Source organism: Leopardus geoffroyi, chromosome B4 (genome assembly GCF_018350155.1).
Source record: "Leopardus geoffroyi isolate Oge1 chromosome B4, O.geoffroyi_Oge1_pat1.0, whole genome shotgun sequence".
In the NCBI taxonomy this organism is placed as follows: Eukaryota; Metazoa; Chordata; class Mammalia; order Carnivora; family Felidae; genus Leopardus; species Leopardus geoffroyi.
In genome coordinates, this window is record NC_059341.1 from 2,036,640 (window position 1) to 2,046,143 (window position 9,504).

The window sequence follows — 9,504 nt, forward strand, 5'->3', positions numbered from 1 at the left end:
GAATATATCTGTTCAGTCCATCTGATCCAGTGTGTCATTCAAAGCCATTGTTTCCTTGTTTATTTTCTGATTACATAATGTGTCCATTGCTGTGAGTGGGGTGCTGAAGTCTCCTACTATGGTAGTACTATTGATGAGTTTCTTTGTGATTGATTTAGATATTTGGGTGCTACACGTTTGGTGCATAAATGTTTACAATTGTTAGGTCTTCTTGGTGGATAGATCCCTTGATTAGGATATAATGTCCTTCTGCATCTCTTGATACAGTCTTTATTTTAAGGTCTAGATTGTCTGATAGAAGTATGGCTACTCTATGTAGCAATCTCTTACTCGACACATCCCCAAAGGCAAGGGAATTAAAAGCAAAAATGAATTACTGGGACCTTATGAAGATAAAAAGCTTCTGCACAGCAAAGGAAACAACCAACAAAACTAAAAGGCAACCAACAGAATGGAAAAAGATATTTGCAAATGACATATTGGACAAAGGCCTAGTATCCAAAATCTATAAAGAGCTCACCAAACTCCACACCCGAAAAACAACCCAGTGAAGAAATGGGCAGAACACATGAATAGACACTTCTCTAAAGAAGACATCCGGATGGCCAGCAGGCACATGAAAAGATGCTCAATGTTGCTCCTTATCAGGGAAATACAAATCAAAACCACACTCAGATATCACCTCACACAGGTCAGAGTGGCCAAAATGAACAAATCAGGAGACTATAGATGCTGGAGAGGATGTGGAGAAACGGGAACCCTCTTGCACTGTTGGTGGGAATGCAAATTGGTGCAGCCACTCTGGAAAACAGTGTGGAGGTTCCTCAGAAAATTAAAAATAGACCTACCCTGTGACCCAGCAGTAGCACTGCTAGGAATTTACCCAAGGGATACAGGAGTACTGATGCATAGGGGCACTTGTACCCCAATGTTTATAGCAGCACTCTCAAGAGCCAAATTATGGAAAGAGCCTAAACGTCCATCAACTGATGAATGGATAAAGAAATTGTGGTTTATATACATAATGGAGTACTACAGGGCAATGAGAAATAACGAAATATGGCCCTTTGTAGCAACATGGATGGAACTGGAGAGTGTTATGCTAAGTGAAATAAGCCATACAGAGAAAAGACACCATATGTTTTCACTCTTATGTGGATCCTGAGAAACTTAACAGAAACCCATGGGGGAGGGGAAGGAAAAAGGTTAGAGTGGGAGAGAGCCAAAGTATAAGAGACTCTTAAAAACTGAGAACAAACTGAGGGTTGAGGGGAGGGTAGGTGATGGGTATTGAGGAGGGCACCTTTTGGGAGGAGCACTGGGTGTTGTATGGAAACCATTTTGACAATAAATTTCATATATTGAAAAAAAAATAAAAAAAAAATATGGCTATTCTGGCTTTCTTTTGTTGACTGTTAGCATGATAGATGGTTCTCCATCCCCTTATTTTCAATCCGAAGGTGTCCGTAGGTCTAAAGTGGGTCTCTTGTAAACAGCATATAGATGGAGCTTGTTTTCTTATCCATCCTGTTACCCTATGTCTTTTGATTGGAGCATTGAGTCCACTGATGTTTAGAGTGAGTGCCGTAAGATATGAAGCTATTGCTATTATGTTCTTACAGAGTTGGAGTTTCTGGTGGTGTTCTAATCTTTGCTGCTTTTGGTGTGTGTTTGTGTGTGTATTGGTGTACACACACCCATGAATACATATTTTTTTTCCATCTTTCTCCCCTCAGAGTCCCCCTTAAAATTTCTTGCAGGGCTGGTTTAGTGGTCACAAACTCCTTTAATTTTTATTTGGGAAACTTTCTCCAATTTTGAATGACAGCCTTGCTGGATAAAGAATTCTTGGTTGCATATTTTTCTGATTCAGCACATTGAATATATCCTGCCACTCCTTTCTGGCCTGCCAAGTTTGTCAGTAGGTCTGCTGCAAATGTGATCTGTCTTCCCTTGTAGGTTAGGGACTTTTTTTTTCCCCCCCTTGCTGCTTTTGTGATTCTCTTCTTACCTGAGTATTTTTTGAATTTGACTATGATATGCCTTGTTGATAGTTAGTTTTTGTTTAATGGGGGTCCTCTGTGTTCCTGGATTTTGATGTCTCTGTCTTTCCCCAGGTTAGGAAAGTATTCTATGATCTGCTCACAATAACCCTTCTTACCCCCATTTCTCTCTCTTCCTCTTCTGGGATGCCTATGATTCTGATGTTGTTCCTTTTTAATGAGTCACTGATTTCTCTAATTCTTATATACTGCTCTTTGGACTTAATCTTCCTCTTCTTTTCTGCTTCCTTATTCTCTAGAAGTTTGTCCTCTATAATCCTGGTTCTCTGTGCTGCCTCATCCATCCTTGCTGCTGCAGCACCCATCCGTGATTGCAGCTCAGTTATAGCATTTTTAATTTTGTTCTGGCTTTTTTTTTTTTTACTTTTATCTCTGCAGAAAGGGATTCTAATCTATTTTCGACTACCAACTAGTAGTATTGGGATTCTAAATTCTGGTTCAGACATCTTCTATCTGTGTTGGTTAAATCCCTGGCTGTCGTTTCTTCATGTTCTTTGGGGTGAATTGCTTCATTTTGTCATTTTGAAGGGAGAAAAGGAATTAATGAGGTAGAAAAAGTAACATTAAATTTTTTTTTAAAAATATTAAAATTAAAAATACACAAAACCTAATAAGTGATGCTAGATCCTGGGTGTGTTTTGGTCTGGGTGTTGAAAGTGGTTTGAAAGATTGCAGGAAAAGGGGAAGAAATCATTTGAGAATTTGAAAAAATGAATACACTGAAGTAGACTAAAATGTGATGAGAGTAAAATAGAATTTGAAAAAATTTACACAAAAGTAAAAAAAATAGTGGAAAAAATTAAAGAATATTTTAATAAAAATTGAATTTCTGTAGTCAAGAAAAATGAAAAAAATCATTTTAAAATTTGAAAAAGTGAATACACTGTAGTAGACTAAAATAAAATGGATGTAAAATAGAATTTGAAAAATTACATAAAAGCAAAAAATGTAAAAACTCGAAAAATATTTTTAATAGAAGTTGAAAAAATTTTTCCTCTTAATTCTGTGGCTCAGGTTGTGCAGATTGTTGTGTTAATCCTCAAATCGGTTTTCTAGGTGTGCAAGATGGTTTAGTGTTGGTCTGGCTGTATTTCATGGATGGGAGACACACACAAAAAATTTCCATCCTGTTGTGCCGTCTTCACCCTCACCAATTCTTTATCTCAGGATTACTTTGCCTCTTCAGGGTCTCTGATTACATACGAATTCTAGAATTTTCTGTGAAAAATTTCTTTGGAATTTGGATAATTGAATTGAATTTGTAGAATGCTTTGCATAGGAAGGACTTCTTAAATAATATTCTTCCAATCCATGAAATAGGGAGATCTTTCATTTGTGTCTTCAATGTCTTCAATCAGTGTTCTTTATAATTTTCAGTGTATGGATCTTCCTTGGATAAATGGACTCCTAAATGTCCATTTCATACAACTTGTTATGCTAATGGCCTTTTTTTTTTTTTTTAAGTATAGTTCATACGGTTACTTCTTGGTGTACAACTTTGTGATGAGACAAGTTTATACCATATACTGTGTTCATGAGTAGAACTATCACTTGCCCTACTACATTGCTATTACAATATTATTGACTGTATTCCTTATGCTTTTTTATTTCTGGAACTTAATCCACAAGGAGGCCTGTATCTCCCTCTACACATTTTGATCATCCCCTCCCCCTCCACTCTCTACTCTGGCAACCATCAATTCTCTATAGTTCTCATTCTTTTTCTGTTATTTTTTAGATCGCATTTGAGTAGAATCATGGTATTTGTCTTAGTATGATCTGACTTAGAAATAGTAACCTCAAGGTCCATCCATGTTGTTGGAAATGCCACGATTTCCTCCTTTTTAAAGGCTGTGTAATGTTCCATTGTATATACACGCATCATCATTATCTATTCATCTGTTGATGGACCCTTAAGTTGCTTCTAGGTCTTGTCTGTTGCAAATAATGCTGCAATAAATGTAGAGGCACATATCTTTTGAAGCTAATGGCTTTGTTTTTCCTAGGTAAATACCCAATAGCATGAGTATTGAACCATTCTTGCATTCCAGGAATAAATCCCACCTGATTGTGGTGAATGATCTTTTTGATGTATTGTTTTAGGTGTTTTGCCATTATTTTGCAAGGGATTTTTCTATCTATTTCAGGGAAATTGGCCTATAGTTTCCTTCTTGTGTGGGGTCTTCATCTAGTTTTGGTATCAGGGTAATATTTTCCTTTTCTATTTTTTTCAGAATCGTTTGAGGAGAATAAGTGTGAACTCATATTTAAATGGTAGAATTCACTTGTGAGCCCATCTTGTCCTGAACTTTTTGTTTTTTGGTAGTTTTTTGATTACCAGTTCAATTTTGTTACTTGTAATCCATCTGTCCAGATGATCTATTTCCTCCTGGTTCATTTTTGGAAGATTGTTTCTCAGAATTTATCCATCTCTTCTAGGTTGCCAAGTTTGTTAGCATATGATTTTTCATAGTATTGTTATAATCCTTTGTATTTGTGTGATATTATGATTTGAGTCCTTTTTTTTTTTTTTTTCCTTGAGTCTGGCTAATGGTTTGTCAACCTTGTCAAAGGATTAGCTCTTGATTTCACTAATTTTCTGTATTTTAGTCTGTTATTTCCTATAGGTGTAAAGTTAGATTGTTTGAACTTGTTTCTTGAGGGAGGCCTGTAATGCTCTAGAATTCCCTCTTGAAACTATTCCTGCTGTGTCCCAGAGATTTTTCAGACTGTTTTCATTTGTATCTATGTATTTTTTAAATTCTTCTTTGATTGCTTAATTGACCCACTGGTTGCTTCCATGTATCCATGTGTTTGGTTTTTGTCCTATTATTTTTTAAGCTTCTAGTTTTACACAGTTGTGACCAGAAAAAAGCATAGTATGATTTCAAACTTAAATCTATTGAGGTTTGTTTTACAGCTGAATACATTATTCTGGAAAATGTTCCCTCTGTGCTTAAATATGTATTCCATTTTTCAGTGGAATGTTCTGGATATGTTAGGTCCATCTGGTCCAATGTGTCAAAGACCTTGTTGCCTCATTGATTTCCTCTCTGGATTATCTACCCATTGATGTAAATGCAGTTTTAGTCCCAAACTATTGCATTGCTATTAGTTTTTGTCAATGTTTGCTTATGTATTTAGATGCTTCAGGGTTGGGTACATAGGCATTTACATTTTTTTTTTTTTGTATCAAGTTTTTAAATTCTAGCTGACTAACATGGTGTAATATTGATGTCAGGAGTAGAATTTAGTGATTAATCTCTTACCTAAAAGACCCAGTGCTCCTCGGGATGGGCTAAATGGATGATGGGTATTAAGGAGAGCACTTGTGATATTTACAATGTAATGTCATCTTGTTGATTAGGTCCCTCTATCAATATGTAATGGTTGTCTTAGTCTCTTGTTATGGTCTTTGTTTTAGAGTGTATTTTGTCTGCTATAAGTATTGCTACTCTTGCTTTCCTTTTCTACTTCAGTTTGCATGGTGAATGTTCCTCTCTTCCTTCACTTTGTTTATATAGATCTTTAGGTCTGATGTGAGCCTTTTATAGGCAGCATACAGATCCTTTTTTTCTCCATTCTTCCACTCTGTCTTTAGATTTGAGAATTTAGATAATCTAAAGTATTTTTTGATATGTACTTAATTACCATTTAAAAATTTGTTGTGTTTTGTACAAAGTTTTATCTTGTTCTTTCCAATCAATGAGTGTAATGTTTAGACTTATTTTTTTTTTTTAGGGGGATATCATAGGTTTTGGGTCTGTGGAGACCATGAGGTTCATAAATAACCTAAGTAAAATAGGGGTCCATATTCGGTGACTTAAGTTCAGTCCTGTTCTTAAAAAAAAAAAAAAAAATTCTTTTTTACTTCTCCACATCTTACATATACATTGTCATATTTTACACCTTTTTATTCATATTTTCCTTATATCCATTTACAGCCATTTCCTTTCAATTTAATTTTCTCTTGCTACACAACTACTCTGGTAATCTGAAGAGGCTGCATTAAGTACTTCAGTCTCAAAATTTTAATTCCAGTATAATTAACATACAGTGTTACATGAGTCTCAGGTGTGCAATCTGGGGATTGAACAATTCTGTATATTACTGGGTGATCTTCATGACAAGTACTCTTTAATACCCTCCACATACTTCATATCCCCACCCACTTCCCTTCTGATAACCATGGGTTCTCTATAGTTAAGAGTTGGGGTATTTTGAGGGGGGGTTCTTTTTTCTTGAATTGCATAGGAGTGAAATCATGCTATTCCTGACTTGTATTTCACTCAGCCATAAGAATGAACTCTTGCTATTTGCAACAACATGGATGGATCAGTTGTTGGTTGTTTGTGATTGTAGCCATTCTAACAGCTGTGAGGTAATGTAGTATTGTGGTTTTGTTATACATAGCCCTGATGAGAAGTTGCTCGATGTTGCTCATCACATGTCTGTAGGCCATCTCTGTTGTCTTTGTCAAAGACAAATTGACCATATAATTGTAGGTTTATTCCTCGGCTCTCCATTCTGTTCTATTGACCTATGTGTCTATTTTTGTGCTAACACCATACTGTTCTGATTATTATGGCTTTGTGTAACATATTAAATCTAGAATTGTTACCTCCAGCTTTATTCTTAGGATTGATCTGGTTATTTGGGGTATTCTGTGGTTCCATACAAGTTTTAAGATTAATCTGTTCTAGTTTTATGAAAAATGCCATTGGAATTTTGATAGCAATTGCATTGAATCTGTAGATTGGGCAATATGCACATTTTGACATCATGACTTCTGATTCATGCAGATGGAATATCTTTCCATTTGTGTCCATTTCTCTCGCTGGTGTTTATTTTGTTTTCGGGGTTGCAGGTCTTTTACCTCTTTGGTTAAGTTTATTCCTAGGTGATTATTTTTGGTGTAATTGCAAATGGGATTGTCTCTGTATTTTCTGCAACCTTGTTAAGGGATAGAAATGTTACCAATGATACCAATGTCTGGGCATTAAATTTGTATCCTGCCACTTGCCTGATTTTATTACTTCCAGTAGTCGGTTTTTTTTTTTTTTTTTTTTGATGGTATCTTTAGGATTTTCTATGTGTACTGTTCAGTCATCTGAAAATAGTGATAGTTTATCAAAATCCCTCTGTTTGGCTGATGTGGCCAGTACTTCCAGTATTACGTTTAGAAAAAGTGGTGAATGTGATCCTTGTCTTGTTCCTGATCTTGAGGGAAAAGCTCTGTTTTTCACCATAGAGGAGGATGATAGTCATGAGTTTTTCATAGATGGTCCTCACCATGTTATGTTCCCTCTAAACCTATTTTGTTGAGGGTTTTTTTTTATCATGAATTGATATACTTTGTCAAATGTTTTTCTGCATCTATTGAAATGATCGTTTTATCATTTTTGTTGTGATGTATCATGTGGATTGATTTGCCAATATCGAACCACTCTTGTATTCCAGGAATATCCCACTTGATCTGGTGAATGATTTAATGTTGGATTTATGTTGCTAATACTGAGGATTTTTGCATCTATGTTCATCATAAATCGTGACCTGCTGTAGTATTTTTTTTTTTTTCCAGTGTCTTTATCTACTTTTAGTATCAGGGTAAAGCTGGCTTCACAAAGTGACTTTGGAAGCTCTCCTTTTCTTTCTGTTGTATTGGTTTTTTTTTAATAGTTTGAGAAGAACAGGTATATATTTTTCTTGAAATACTTTAAAAAATTCTTTTTAAGATTATTTTGAGGGAGGACAAGAAAGGGGGGGGGGAGGAGAGAGAATCCCAAGCAGGCTCTGCACCATCAGCATGGAGCCCAAAATGGGGCTCAAACTCATGAAGCATGAGATCATGAACCGAGGCAAAACTAAGAGTGGGTCACTTCACTGACTGAGCCACCCAGGTGCTGCAGTATGGATTCTTCTTTAAATGTTCGGTATAAGTGAAGTGGTCTGGTCTTGGGGGGGTGGTGGTGATGTTGGGAATTGATTACTGATTCAGTTTCATTGCTGGCAATTGGACTGTTAAAAATTTTTTCTTTTTCTTAGTAATTCAGTTTGGGGACCTTATATTTTTCATAATACTCCTTTGTAAGCTTTTGTAGTTTTGTGGTGGTCTAGTCTGATTTTGAGTTTTGTGGAATTTTTTGTGTGTGGTTCCCCCCCAGCCCAGGATTTTGGCTAAAGATTTATCAATTCTGTTGATCTTCTCAAAGAACCAGGTTCTGGTTTCATAGACCCATTTTTGTTTCTGTTTTGCTTATTTCTGCTCAAATCTTGATTTCCTTTTACTGTTTTTGGTTTTGTTTGTCTAGCTACTTCAGGTAAGGTTACCTTGAGAGCTTTCTTGCTTGTTGAGGTAGGCCTGAATTGCTATAAACTTCCTCTTAGAATAGCTTTTGCTGTATCCCAAAGATTTTGGACCATTGTGTGTTCATCTTTGTTTGTCTTCGTGTGTTTTATTTCCTCTTTGGTTTCCTGGTTGACATTCATTGTTAAACTTATTTAACCTCCATGTGTTTGTGTTCTTTCCAGATTTTTTTTTCTTGTGATAATTTCATAGCCTTGTCAGAAAAGATGCATGGTATGACTTCAATCTTGATGAACTGGTTGAGACTTGTTTTGTGGCCGACTAGGTGATCTATTCTAGAGAATGTTGGAGAGTGTTCCATGTGCACTCAGAAAGAATGTATATTCTATTTCAGGATGGATGGTTCTGAAGGTATATGTTAGATCTATATGGTGGAATGTGTCCTTCAAAGCCTCCATTTCCTTGTTTTCTGTTTGAGCTATCTAGTGATGTATGTGGGGGGTGTTAAAGTCTCTTATTACTGTATTGCTGTTTCTTAGTTTTATATATTGGTGCATAAATACTTAAAACTGTTGTATCTCTTTGTTGGATTATTCCCTTCAGGATTATATATTATCCTCCTTTGTCTCTTGAGCCTTTTTTAAAAAGTATTTTGTCAAATACACGTATTGCAACCCAGCTTCCTTTTCACGTCTCTTTGTATGACCAATGCTTTTCTGTCCCGAGGTCAGGTGGGAACATAAACCATGTAGTTCTCTAGTCCCTCTGACCTGGAGAACTTTCCTGCAACTTCTCCACTGCTTCCCAGAGTTCCTAGTGTTGTCTCTTTTGCATGCTACTTTCTCTTGAATACTGCAGCTTTTTTTTTTCTCTTGCCCAAGGATGGAGGGATCTGTTCTTGGTCCCTACGTACTGTCCATCCCCAGTGGCAGTGTTGGGGGTTCCTCTTGTTACCATGTCCACATCTCTTGCAGTTCTCTCTTCAGTTGGGAAGCTTTTTGTCCTGCCCTCGGTTTTTCTTCAGGAGGAATGGTTTGTTGGTGGAATTTGGTTCTGTGGAGAGGAGTTCTCTCTTCCTATATTGCCATCTTAAGCCGGAACTCCTCTTGATACAACTTTAAATGGGATTGTTTT